The 13,810-nt window shown below is 44.8% G+C and overlaps 1 protein-coding gene across 6 annotated transcripts in view; it reads right to left on the reverse strand.

Annotated features, from left to right (window-relative positions):
• Positions 1–13,810, reverse strand: part of SLITRK6 (SLIT and NTRK like family member 6) — a 117,408-nt gene that overhangs the window by 77,642 nt on the left and 25,956 nt on the right. For 3 of the 6 annotated variants that reach the window (XM_073347583.1, XM_073347573.1, XM_073347563.1), the window contains exon 1: positions 7,101–9,242. The exons of 1 other annotated variant lie outside the window; for it this stretch is intronic. The gene's annotated coding sequence lies outside the window, so the exon portion shown is untranslated. Of the gene's footprint in view, positions 1–1,462; positions 3,036–7,100; positions 9,243–13,810 lie in introns of those variants that run through there. 2 more of the 6 variants (XM_073347593.1, XR_012159355.1) reach the window with 2 other exon arrangements.

Genomic DNA, 13,810 nt, shown 5'->3' on the forward strand with positions numbered 1-13,810 from the left:
CAGCTAAAAGGAGCATAGTGGACTATGGACTGAGAACCTTCCAATCTTTTGGAAGTTAAGACAGTTTTTACAAGCCAGCAGCCATAACATCATTGCTACAAACCTGATATAGGAACATAGGCATTATTGTACATATATGATCCATTAATCATTTTAACTCTCTTCTGCTTTTCTTTATTAAAACTTTAGATTTTAGTTACTAAAGGACTGGCAACAGCATGATTATGATGAGTGGTTATTGAAAACCAATTTAATCAAACAAAGGGTTCTTCTGATCTCAAGCATTCGGCCACACAGCCAGGTCTATATATAACACAGATCTTACCTAATAAAGTCTAGTGTCTGGGTGGTGAAATAAGGCTGGAAGTCTAAGGAGACTGCATTTCTGACTTCTTGTTAACCAGTGTGGTGAGACAGAAGTTTATTTTTGTTACTGACCTGGTATATCTCATGAGAGAATAACCAACAATGTGGGGTGAGTCTGCCTTATTTCTCAGCAGGTTATCCTGAATTTGAAATTCTTAACTGTGACCTACTGAGGCACGGTGACATGAGGTAGAGGTGTGGTTTCCTTGCTCATGTACACATACTCATGCTAGCTATTATTAGTATAAATAGCAGTGTAACCAAGGTAGCAACTGTGGAGGCATGGTTATATCATGCTGAGTGCAAACCTGCCTGAAATCAGTGGGTATGTACTCCGCAAGGCTCAGATGCGCTTTGATTGCCCCTACCTGGGATACCACAGCTACACTATTTATACTTGCGCTAGCTCCATGAGAACTAGCCACCAATATAGCCACACAAGCAGGGGAATCACATGCCTAGTTCACAATGTAGATGTAGTGTTAGAGGTCCTACAGCTGCTGGATCTGAATCTGACTTTCCTCAGAGAATGAGCCCATAGATACAGCACTAGTGGACGTAACAAATGGCCATGAGAAATAGAGGGACATCTGACCAAGGAACAGAAATAGGAAGATGTGGTAACAGACACCCACTACGTATGTAATTATCTGGTTGAGACAATTAAAGAAATAAATGTTAGGAAATTACAATCTACTAATCAGTATTGCGGAACTGGTAAAATTCAGTGTGGGGGATTTGTTTATTTGTTTGCCTTCCTCTAAAGAATCTGGCAAGTATAATACTTCATAAATGTTATTGAAAATGTGATCCAAGATAATTTGGTCTAACCCCACCAGATGGCATTGTTGAGGGGCTTAATTAAATTCTGGAAGCATAAGATCTTGTTAAATTATGGTAACAATTAAAAAGGGAGAGAGGGAGAGACAGAGAGAAGATTCATTGCTGTTGTGAAATACTAAAGCCAATCAATAATCTTATTACAATATAGAAGACATTAAAAATGACTTTTTAGTTTATTTGAAAGCTACATTATAGCTTCTTAAACTTCACACACTGTCCACAAAATATTTCCACCCATACTTTGATACCTAATATTTATTGCAACACAAAATAAAACAAAGAACCATTTATAAACAATTTGCATTACAATATGCAGATTTTGGACATTTAGATGGCAGCTGTTCTAAACATGGAAGAAGGATGTCCAGAAGAAATTTGGCACCATACAGTTTAGAAGCTTGGAGATGTAGGAAAGTGTGAAGGTTAAAAGAGACTACTTAATTTTCTCAATCTACTTCAAAATATGCGGGACTGATTATAATATTTTATATTATAATTTTTGTTGTGGTAGCAAATTTTATTGTTAAATATGAATTCCAACTTCCATTTGAACCACTCTTTACCATAAATTACTCAAATTATTTTCAGGCTGACATTTTCCATATTGGGTTGTCATGAATCTGTCCTTGGCAGAGTGCCCCCTTCAGGAGCTACATGAGGAGTGCAAGCATGCAGGGCTAATTGCCCTGCCCCACCCCACCAGCATGTCAGTCTAGCGGCGCTGGCATGCAATCCTTTGGCTGAGGTCTTCTGGCTGTTTCTTCCCCGCTCAGGGTCTCAAAGCACTCCCTAATCAGCAAACAAGGTTAAATAAAAGTAAGAAGGAATAGAAAGAAAACCCAGTAGGCATCTTCAGGGAAGATATTGGCCCCCCCTTACTTCAGAGGGCCTTGGAAGTATCACATTCCACCTCAGAGTCCACTGGATCTCCAGTATACGTCTCAGACTCTTTTCCCGTCTTAGCCCAGGGGATCTATGTTGTCCTCCTTTCTGCAAGGGCAGAAACCTGTCAGACCTCTCTTCAGGTGCTGGAGAGTTCAATAGCCTGTTCCCTTCCCATGGTTGAGCCCATCTGAGTGGTGTTCCCTCCTTTTATCTCCTCATCTAGTCCTGGAATGATTTGCAGGTGCAGAGAGCCAAAGCATCTCTTTAACCCTCTTCCAGGCTGGTGTGAGGTTAGTAGACCCCATCAAATGGGTCTCAGCCCAAAGTACATTTTTCTGGAAAGCCTGAGCAAAAATGACCAACTTGTTTGTAATTAGTTGAGCATGAATTGTTCCCATATATTCTGTGTAGAAATTTTCTGTTTAAGTAATTCAGATGCAGATCAGGATAGAAACTTCAAAATTAATTGGGCCAAATGTTAAAAAAAAATTCATATTCAGTTTTGATTTGGGCTTCTTTGAAAATTCTCCTTGAAAACTGGAGGGAAGGAGGGGTAGTAAAGGGATACAGAATGCCAATATCATAGTATTGTATAAACACAAAGGAGATCATAGTGATTGCAACAGATGCAGAGGAATTTCTCTCCTTAGTGTTGCTGACAAGGCATTCACATGGATCTTTCTCAAAAGACTTCAAGTTGTTGCTAAACATGTATATTTAGAGAGTTTGTGTGACTTCCATGCCAATTGATCTGCTATCTACATTTTCGTTGAAGTAGGCAACTGGTGAAGAAGCTGGGAGTGGATTAAGGGATGGATCACTTAATGACTGCCTGGTCTGTTCATTCCCTCTGAAGCATGTGACACTGGCCACTGTCAGACAGGATACTGGGCTAGATGGACCATTGGTCTGACCCAGTATTAGCATTCTTATGTTCTTAACTGCAAGAAGAGCATGAAAAAACAAGTAAAACCTCTTGACATTTCAGGGCTGCCATTTGGTAGGGATGGCAACTTTAACCAGGATTCCCAGGGCTATTTTCTACTGCGTCAGTAGTCCACAGTCACTTAAAAACTAGTCCAAAAGTAGCCCAATCTATTTCATTTTTTTAAAATTAACACTATGGTCTATACATTTAAAAAGAATCACTGTCTAGAGCAGGGATTGGCAACCTTTGGCACACCAGGTTGCCGATCCCTGCCAAGGTAAGCACCTGGCAGGCCGGGCCAATTTGTTTACCTGCCAAGTCCGCAGGTTCGACCGATCGCAGCTCCCTAGAAAGGTGCATCCCCACTCTGTGGAGATTTGATAAAATCCAGGCATTCACAGAGGAATTTGTGTGTCTGTGTCACATCCTCTGGACCTGACCCAAAGCCCATTGTTGGCAAAGAAAAGACTCCCACAGACAAGTGGAACTAAATGGTAGAATAAATGGCCACAATGCCATTCCTTACAGAATTAGAGAGTTGGAAAAACATGGAAAGTTTTAAGTGTACTTTAAAAAATATTTGTGATGGTGGCAGCTCATGCTTGTTTCTTCACAGCAGGAAAAGATTACAGGTTTTTTGTTGTGCAACACTGCCTTTGCAGCCTGGCTGTGCTTTACTAAGTGTACACAATGAAAAAAAAAACAATTCTACAACTTTTAATTCATTTCACTTTCAATATCCTAGTGCTCCAATGTTTGGGTTTCAAACAGTGACAAGAATCTTGGGCTAAGAACAATTTTTAGTCAGATACGTAACCTTTTTTGAAGTCTATGATTTTATAACTTAGTTTTTTAAAAAAAAAAAAATTATAGATGATGGAATTAGGGGTGCTGGGGGTGCAGCACCCTCTGGCTTGAAGTGGTTTCCATCAGATACAGGGCCAGCACAGTGGCTGCATGATCTCTAGATTATTCTTGGGCATGATATTTTTTGAGATCTTTCTAAATCATCATGAAATCAATTTTCAAATTATGTTTTTAACTTGATCTTTCACCATTAACATAAATGAGCTAATGCTAAGATACAGGCATTAAGATGATCATTTAAAAGTTTGTCAAGGGGAAGTAGTATTAGAGACAAAGTATGTGCATTAATTAACAAATGAAGGTGGGATGTTAATAAATGATGGGTGTTAGCAGCGTGGATCTATAATAAATGCTGGGTTACAAATTGTTCAGATTGGTTTCGGTTTATGTGACCTGAAGGGTTTATACAAATAGTTAGGGTAAATATGAAGGATTATGTTGGAAGGATTTGAGAGAGTCAACATCACTTCAATGAAATTCACTGATGGTACTCAATTTTGTGAGACTCTGCCACCCTCAGAAATATTAAAGAGTAAGTAAACAGGAGCCAAGATTACTTACCAGCTGGAAGAGGAGATACAGCAGAATTAAATGAAATAAATATCTCAAATGAATCTACATGTTCCATAGAATCTCTATGGATAGTAATTCCATGCTCTAATATGAATACAACAGTAGGGATCTATTATTGACCACCCTGACTAGGACAGTGATAGTGATGATGAAATGCTAAGGGAGATTAGCGAGGCTATCAAAATAAAAAACGCAATAACAGTGGGGGATTTCAATTATCCCCATACTGACTGGGTGCATGTCACCTCAGGACAAAATGCGGAGATAAAATTTCTCAATACTTTAAATGACACCTTCTTGGAGCAGCTGGTAGAGGAACCCTCAAGGGGAGAGGCAACTCTTGAGCTAGTCCTGAGTGGAGCGCAGGATCTGGTCCAAGAGGTAACTATAACAGGACCGCTTGGAAATAGTGACCATAATATAATAACAGTTAACATTCCTGTGGTGGGAAGAACACCTCAACAGCCCAACACTGTGGCATTTAATTTCAGAAAGGGGAACTATGCAAAAATGAGGAGGTTAGTTAAACAGAAATTAAAAGGTACAGTGGCTAGAGTGAAATCCCTACAAGCTGCATGGGCACTTTTCAAAGACACCATAATAGAGGCTCAACTTAAATGTATACCGCAAATTAAAAAACACAGTAAAAGAACTAAAAAAGAGCCACTGTGGCTTAACAACCATGTAAAAGAAGCAGTGAGAGATAAAAAAGGCATCTTTTAAAAAGTGGAAGTCAAATCCTAGTGAGGTGAATAGAAAGGAGCCTAAACACTGCCAAATTAAATGTAAAAATGTAATAAGAAAAGCCAAAAAGGAGTTTGAAGAACAGCTAGCCAAAAACTCAAAAGGTAATAATAAAATGTGTTTTAAGTACATCAGATGAAGGAAGCCTGCTAAACAACCAGTGGGGCCCCTGGAAGCTCAAGATACAAAAGGAGCACTTAAAGACGATAAAGTCATTGCAGAGAAACTAAATTAATTAATTTGCTTCAGTCTTTACAGCTGAGGATGTTAGGGAGATTCCCAAACCTGAGCCCAAATCTGAGGAATTGTCACAGACTGAAGGGTCACTAGAGGAGGTTTTGAAATTAATTGAGAGACTTAACCGTAACAAGTCACTGGGACCAGATGGCATTCACCCAAGAGTTCTGAAAGAACTCAAATGTGAAACTGCGGAACTATTAACTACAGTTTGTATCCTCTCCTTTAAATCAGCTACTATACCCAATGACTGGAAGATAGCTAATGTAATGCCAATATTTAAGAAGGGCACTAGATGTGATCCCGGCAATTACAGACAGGTTAGTCTAAGGTCAGTACTGGGCAAATTAGTTGAAACAATAGTAAAAAATAAAATGGTCAGACACATAGAAGAACATAAATTGTTACGCAAAAGTCAACATGGTTTCTGTGAAGGGATATCATGTCTTACTAATCTATTAGAGTTCTTTAAGGGGGTCAACAAACATGTGGACAAGGGGGATCCAGTGGACATGGAACTAGTGTGTGTCATAAATATAAAGGGAAGGGTAAACCCCTTTGAAATCCCTCGTGGCCAGGGGAAAGCTCCTCTCACCTGTAAAGGGTTAAGAAGCTAAAGGTAGCTCCTCTCACCTGTAAAGGGTTAAGAAGCTAAAGGTAACCTCGCTGGCACTTGACCAAAATGACCAATGAGGAGACAAGTTACTTTCAAAAGCTGGGAGGAGGGAGAGAAACAAAGGGTCTGTGTGTCTGTCTATAGTCTGTCTTGGCCGGGGATAGACCAGGAATGGAGTCTTAGAACTTTTAGTAAGTAATCTAGCTAGGTACGTGTTAGATTATGATTTCTTTAAATGGCTGAGAAAAGAACTGTGCTGAATAGAATAAGTATTTCTGTCTGTGTATCTTTTTTGTAACTTAAGGTTTTGCCTAGAGGGGTTCTCTATGTTTTGAATCTAATTACCCTGTAAGGTATCTACCATCCTGATTTTACAGGGGGGATTTCTTTATTTCTATTTACTTCTATTTTTATTAAAAGTCTTCTTGTAAGAAAACTGAATGCTTTTTCATTGTTCTCAGATCCAAGGGTTTGGGTCTGTGGTCACCTATGCAAATTAGTGAGGCTTTTTATCCAACATTTCCCAGGAAAGGGGGGTGCAAGTGTTGGGAGGATTGTTCATTGTTCTTAAGATCCAAGGGTCTGGGTCTGTAGTCACCTAGGCAAATTGGTGAGGCTTTTTACCAAACCTTGTCCAGGAAGTGGGGTGCAAGGTTTTGGGAAGTATTGTGGGGGGAAAGACGTGTCCAAACAGCTCTTCCCCAGTAACCAGTATTAGTTTTGTGGTGGTAGCGGCCAATCCAAGGACAAAGGGTGGAATATTTTGTACCTTGGGGAAGTTTTGACCTAAGCTGGTAAAGATAAGCTTAGGAGGTTTTTCATGCAGGTCCCCACATCTGTACCCTAGAGTTCAGAGTGGGGGAGGAACCTTGACAGTGTGCGTGATGTTTTTCCCACCAGGTCAATCGGAATTTTGAGAGGAACCATGGGTCACCCCCAGAATGTGGGGCCAACGTATCACATGGGTCATGGATTGGAAGGGTGTAAGCAATTGGAAACAGAGAAGGGGGGCTTCTGATTGTTTCGTATAGGATCTTGCACCTTGACATATGAGGGACCTGTTGAGTTTAGGGTGGTAAATCCATTGACCAGTGATCATATTAAACCATGGCATTCTCTCGCTAGGTGGTGGGTACAGCCGGAGGTCCCACCCTGCCGTGGTCAGTCCCGGAAGGCCTCCTACGAGTGACCTATGGATGGGAAACAGAAAAGCAATATTTTAATGCTCCCCACTTCCTTACCGGAGTCCATTGATGGAGGCTGGTGTTCCTATAGCTTTAAGCTGGCTCCTGAGGACACACTTGTCATGGGGGCCCTACCCACGACAGGACTCCCTGCCAACTTTCCACTTTCACGCAGGATCCTTTGAATCCCACCAAGGTGGTTGTCCCTGCTCGCCGTCCCGCAATGGAGGGAGGCAGCATCAAGGATACTGCTGCTCCTGTGTTAATTAAAATTGAGAGGATGGGGGTTTCCGCACTCTACAAGGGTCAACACAATTATGGGGACCCACCCCACCTCTGAGAGGATCCCAGGGCCTCCCTAGGATCGGTCCCCAAGGGCAGATCAGCATGCTGGGTGCTGTCCTGTTCCTTGTGTCACCTCGGTTCAGTCTCTGGAAAGGTGATTCCCAATTCCATGCACCTGAGGGCCAGGGCTTCCATGCTTTTCTTATCCCATCTGTTTATGTCCTCACCAAATTTCAACAGTGCTCTCCACAGGGAGGCTCTGAGCTGGGAAGGGCTGCCCCTTTGGTGGGCCCATTTTGTGAGTCTTCACCTACCACTGACATATTTGCCACAGAAGCCATGCTTCTGTGGCAGTCTGCCCCCTTTTGTCGAGTTTATATAATGCTAAATACTTCTCATAATTATTCTCTAGGGCCAGGATCATGTCCCCTCCCGAGATCACCCTGGGACTCCAGGGATCTGTGCCTAAATTCTGGAGCCATGCCAAAAAGGGTGAAGGGCAGCTGACCGTGCTACACTCACGTTTTTCTGTTTTTTCCTTCTCACTCTTGCCCTTTCCGAACATCGGCATGGTGCCCCCTTTTCCCCTAGTGCCGAGGGTGTGTCCTACCCAGGGTGTGTCGAACTACCTACTGTGGTACTCAAGGGGACAAGAGGGGAAATGCCCGACACTATCTGGGACTCCTAGCCTACCTGGAGGATAGTTGGGTCCCGAGAACACGAAGCCTGTTCATCAGATGCTGCACAAGTTGAATTTAACCCTTTGTTGCCCACATTCTCCACCATTTAATGTTACCTGTCCTTGGGACTAGCCAAGGAATGAGCCCAGACAAAGGGTGAACTTGAGCAGCACTGAGGTTTTCTTGGCGTGAGTTGAGTTTGTCTAATAGGGCTATACTCACACAAACATCACATTCATGCTGGGCGGCTGTAGGTGCGGGCATACATTGATTTCAATTTTTCAGGTTGCTGAGGCTGCCCAGAGATCATCCGCGAGGTGATGAGAGTCCCCAAAGTCCCTGCGGATCTGCGGGAGGGCTCTATTGCTGCCGGTCCGGTCTCGAGTTTAGCATGCTGTTGCATTTCCTTGTTGGTACCCCTGACCTGGCCGCCCATCTTGAGATTTATACTTTCACCAAGATAATAGCATGGTTCCATAAAAGGCAATATTTGCCTCTTAGTGTGCATAAAGGCCAATGGGAAAAAATCTCACTCTTTCCTTACATTAATTGTTTACATATTGATAAGCATGAATACAATTGATTATATAGAGCAATGCAGATTTAAGCAAGCATCTAACATCACTGAGGATTTTCTGCTGCTTCTGGCTTTGTAATGGTGTAACAGGAAACTGTGCAGACTGCACTCAGAAGAGCAAATGGAGGGGGCCACGTCTGGCTAAATGGCCTAGTATGTGTTAAGCACAAGTGGAGTTAAATCTAGGATGTTAATTCCAAGATAATATAATGTTGGGACACTTGCTTTCAATTTCCCCTATAGATTGGCATAGAATTTGCTTATTTAATTATTTATTGTGTCTCACTCATAGTGAATTCTTAAGTCGGGAAAGACAGAGCACAATGTATTACTATGCCATGAAACATGAATTATTGAGTTATGCTCCTGTCTTCCCAGCCTCTCCATGTAAGTAGACCAATAAAGAAGAAAGAGAGAAGATGTAAACTCACAGGTAATGCATTCAAACAGCAATATAAATTTAGTCTGAACTTCTTAAACACTTACAGCAAGAGTGATCTCTCAGATTATATTAATCAGCTCGTCAAGTAGCATCCAATTTTTTTTATTTTCATTGTAGTCATGAACCACACAAAATACTTTCTAGAGCTGTCAGGAGGAAAACAATTATCTTTTTTTTCCTCCTAACTTGACTGGTTACATTCAATGCCCAGTCTTTTTAAAGTCAAAGCCTGCCTCTTTACTCTCCCATTTCACACCTCTTGAGGGGCTCCATAAGTGTAGAGGAAGGTGGTGCACAAGAAGATTTAAGTGATTTGCAAAACAACGTGTAATATCTATTCATATGGGAGAATAAGAGCCCAAGCCAGAATGGAGGTGGGATACTGCAGTGTCAGATCTGTCAGTGTGAAGGGACAGCTGCCATTTTCAGAGACCTGCTCTTGCAGACCAGGATTGGTGCTAATGGACGTCAAAAAGGTCACTACTGTCTTCTCAAGGTCCATTTTATCTACAAGGAATAAGCCAAAGTATTATGCCTAAGTTATGTCTCAACTGGTGATAGCTTATTTTGCTTACTTTGGGTGTTACCATGATAAAGTGAAGGATTCATACAGGATTCATGCACTTGGCAACATTCAGGGCACACCCTGAGTGTTGTGTAGGAGCAGTGCACACACGGCTCCTCTCAAGGGCATGAACCTTGGAAACTCGCCCAGAGGACATGAACTGTGGGAAGCCTCCCAGGACTGGGCTCAAGGCCCGAGAGCAAGGAATGCGGTAGATAGAAATTGGTAAATAAGAATATTAAACAAAGCCAGTGTATTCCTTTTATCTGTTGGAGTATGTAATGTGCAGGAAGAGGGGGAGAATAAAAGAGAGGGTGGAAAGCTGACAAGGCAGACCAGCCTGACTGTATGCTTAAAGCCTTGTTCTGTCTTGTATTTGGACCGCAACAACTGGCGCCCAAACGTGGGGACCTCAGCACTCACCTCGGCCGGCAAGGGTTTCAGACGCGTCACTCAACCGCTTCGCGGATACCGGTGAGTATTTTTCGTCGTGGTAAGTATGGGAAGCTCCCTCTCTGCTTTGCAAGTGCAACATCGCAATGAGCTGCAGTATTTGCTGCGTAAAGCTCAGCATGACTGCCCCGCTCGAGAACTCACTCTCCTGCTACAGGAGGTGAATGCCTAATGCCCTTGGTACCCTGATGCCGGGACCCTTAAGCTAGCGGACTGGGAGAGGTTGGGCCAGACATTGCACAAAGAGCCTCGGGCGCCCGTGCAGGCTTCACATGCCTGGCACCTCTGCCGCGACGTGATACAGTGTGTCGCCTCGGAAAGGCCCTCCCTCGCGCCAATACAGATGCTGGTGATCTCGCCACTCCCGTCCGCTCCTGCAGCCATCCCCCCTCCTGGCGATGTGACACAGCGTGTCGCCTTGGAAAGACCCTCTCCTGCGCCAATAGAGGGGCTGCCGATCTCGCCACCCCCGTCCGCTCCTGCAGCCATCCCTCCCCCTGCTTCGCCCCCAGTGCCTCAATTACTGCCGCCTCCTTTGTCTTCCCCTCTGGAGCCGATGAGTGGTCACCGTCCTCCCGTGGGACCCCATGCTCCGGGATCCCCCGGGGGGTCATCCGCGTCTGCTCAGGGGCTTTCGCTGGTGCAACAAATGGTTCACGCAGTTACGACTCGCCCAGATCTTACAGCAGAGGAATTAGCTGATCTGGTCTCAGTTTGCCCAGTGACCTGGCAGGATGATGGCCAGGGCAACCAGCTTGCAAACTGGGTCAGTTTGCCTTACTCGGTGATCAGAGAGGTAAAGAAAGCGATTCGCGAGTTCGGCCTCACTAGCACATATGTACGTGGTCTCCTTGAAGGGCTAGGTACTGTGTACACCCTGGTCCCTGAAGATTGGAAGGCGCTGTTGCGCATGATGCTGACACCCAGTCAGTATGTTATTTGGCTTAGTGAGTATCGGCAGATGGCGGAACGCCAAGCCCAGGTATATATAGCGCAAGGTGTCACTTATGAGCAGTTAGCAGGGGAGGGCCCATTTGCTACCGTTCAGATGCAGTCTCAACTCCAGCAGGCTGTCTTCCCCATTATTTCTGCCTGCGCCCAGCATGCTTTCCAGAAGGTCCTGGATTCAGGCAAGCCTACCAAAAGCTTTGCCAGTATCCGTCAGGGTGCATCAGAGTCCTTTATGGATTCTACCAACAGATTGCAGGAGTCTATCCTCCGAGAGGTGGATAACCCTGCGGCAGCTCAGGAGATTCTGTTAAAAATGGCGGTTGAAAATGCGAACGAGGATTGCTGCCGTGCTCTCCAGGCGGCACAAGCCGCTGGCCTTCTAGAGCTGTTGGACATGCTGCAGGCATGCCAAAACATCGGCACACAAGCACATAAAGCTGGGGTTTTGGCCGCCGCCCTGCGGAAAAGCGGAAAGGAGGGGAAGCGTTGTTATCGCTGTGGTAAGGAGGGTCACTTTCAGCGGGAGTGCCGCTCACCGACGGTGCCCGCCCGCCCCTCAAATAAGTGCCCCAAATGTCGGAAGGGCTATCACTGGGTTAATCAGTGTCGTAGCGGGTCAGGAAACCGCACGACGGGTCCCCCCCGAACCCAGGGCCAAATGGGGGTGTTCCCCACTCAGAAAACTGTTCCTCTGCCTTAAAATCCATCGACTCCATGAGGGCGGTGACTGCTGGAAGTGCAGGGCTTGATTTGATTATGCAGGAAGACGCTGATTTTCAGTTGCCGGGGGAGGTTTGCGCCATACCTACACAGGTGATGGGACCTCTCCCTACTGGATTTGTGGGTCTGGTTCTCCCTCGCTCACACGCTGGGAAACAGGTTTTTTTTTGTCATCCCAGGGGTCATTGACGCCGATTACACCGGTGTTATTAAGGTTCAGGTGTAGACCCATCTTCCGCAGTCGCTCCCGCGTGGACGGTCAATTGCACAATTGATTTTAGTCCCCTATCAGGTACCAGCTGCAGAGGATTGAGCACGGGGCGGAGGCGGCTTTGATCGACGCTGTCTCAGTCGCCGCCTCACGACACATCCTCTCAATTTGTTGCTCTAACAATGTCGCTCCGCCCCTCGAAACCTCAGTTAACACTTCTTTTAAATAATTTTCCTTTTACAGGGCTGGTGGACACTGGAGCTGATGTTACAGTGATTCGTGATCAGGACTGGCCGGTCAGTTGGCCAACAGTTCCTTTTAAATAGTTGTGGGGGATCGGGGGTAGCAAACCCGGGCGCCAAAGTTTGTCTTGGGTCACGGTCTCTAAACCAGGAGGCCGTGCCCTTGCTACGATCCGCCCTTTTGTGTTCCCTGTCCACCTCAATATTTGGGGCCGTGACTTACTTGTAAAGCTGGACACCATCCTTGATACTAATATATAATGGCCCAAAACCCTCCCCCACCCACCTTGCCCTCTGCATTACCATTGGTATGGCAATCCTTCGAGCCCGTATGGATTGACCAGTGGCCCCTCCCCCTAGAAAAGATGAAAGCACTTCATTCACTTGTACAACAACATTTGCATGCACAGCGCTTGGAGAGCTTCACTAGTCCTTGGAACTAGCTGCTGTTATTTTGGCCTTTCAATTTTTTGCTGATTGTTCCTTTAATTTGATTGTGGACACGCATTATGTTTATCAGGTAATCGATCATTTAGCCCTGGCCCTCATTACCCCTCAGATTGATGCGGACCTCCTCCGCCTGTTTTTGTCCTTACAGTATCTCCTTGCCACTCTTAATTTCCCTTATTGTGTTGCTTATATTCGCAGTCATACCCCTCTGCCTGGGCTACTCACTGAGGGCAATGCGCGTGCTGATCGTGCGTTACGTGGTCAGATAAATTCCCTTTTTTCTGACCTCATCGAAAGCCTTTCCTTTTTTCACCAGTCTGCCTCTGTTTTGGCCCGACAGTTTCACATTCCTGCTGATCATGCATGTTCTATTGTTCGTTCCTGCCCCCACTGTGCCGCTGCTGCCCCTACCTTTTCTTATGCCGTTAACCCCAGAGGTACCGCAGCAAATCAGCTGTGGCAAATGGATGTCACTCACATGCCACAATTCCGCCCCTATTTGTTTTTACATGTTTTCATTGATACCTTTTTGGGATTCCTCTGGGCGACCCCACAGCATGGGGAAGCCACTCCCAAAGTTGTTCACCATTTGCTAGCCTGTTTTGATGTTATGGGTCGCCCGAGCCAGATAAAAACGGATAATGCCCCAGCCTATTGCTCCACAGCCCTCTCCACCTTTTGTGCCCAATGGGACGTCCGTCTCAAACACGGGATCCCTTATAATTCCACAGGCCAAGCTATTGTTGAACATGCAAATCACACGCTAAAAACCTTGCTTGACAAACAATTAAAACAAGGGGAGCTGCGTCTCCAAACCTTAGGAGACATTCAGCAACAATTGCATGTCCTTTTGTTTACTTTAAATAATTTAACACTGAATACAGATCAGCAGACCCCCACGGATTGGCATTTTCATAAGTCCGAGTTATTGGAAAGACCGCGTGTCTATTACCGTCAGCTGCCCGATCCGCAACGGTTGGGCCCAGTACCT

Source organism: Lepidochelys kempii, chromosome 1 (genome assembly GCF_965140265.1).
Source record: "Lepidochelys kempii isolate rLepKem1 chromosome 1, rLepKem1.hap2, whole genome shotgun sequence".
Taxonomy (NCBI): Eukaryota; Metazoa; Chordata; order Testudines; family Cheloniidae; genus Lepidochelys; species Lepidochelys kempii.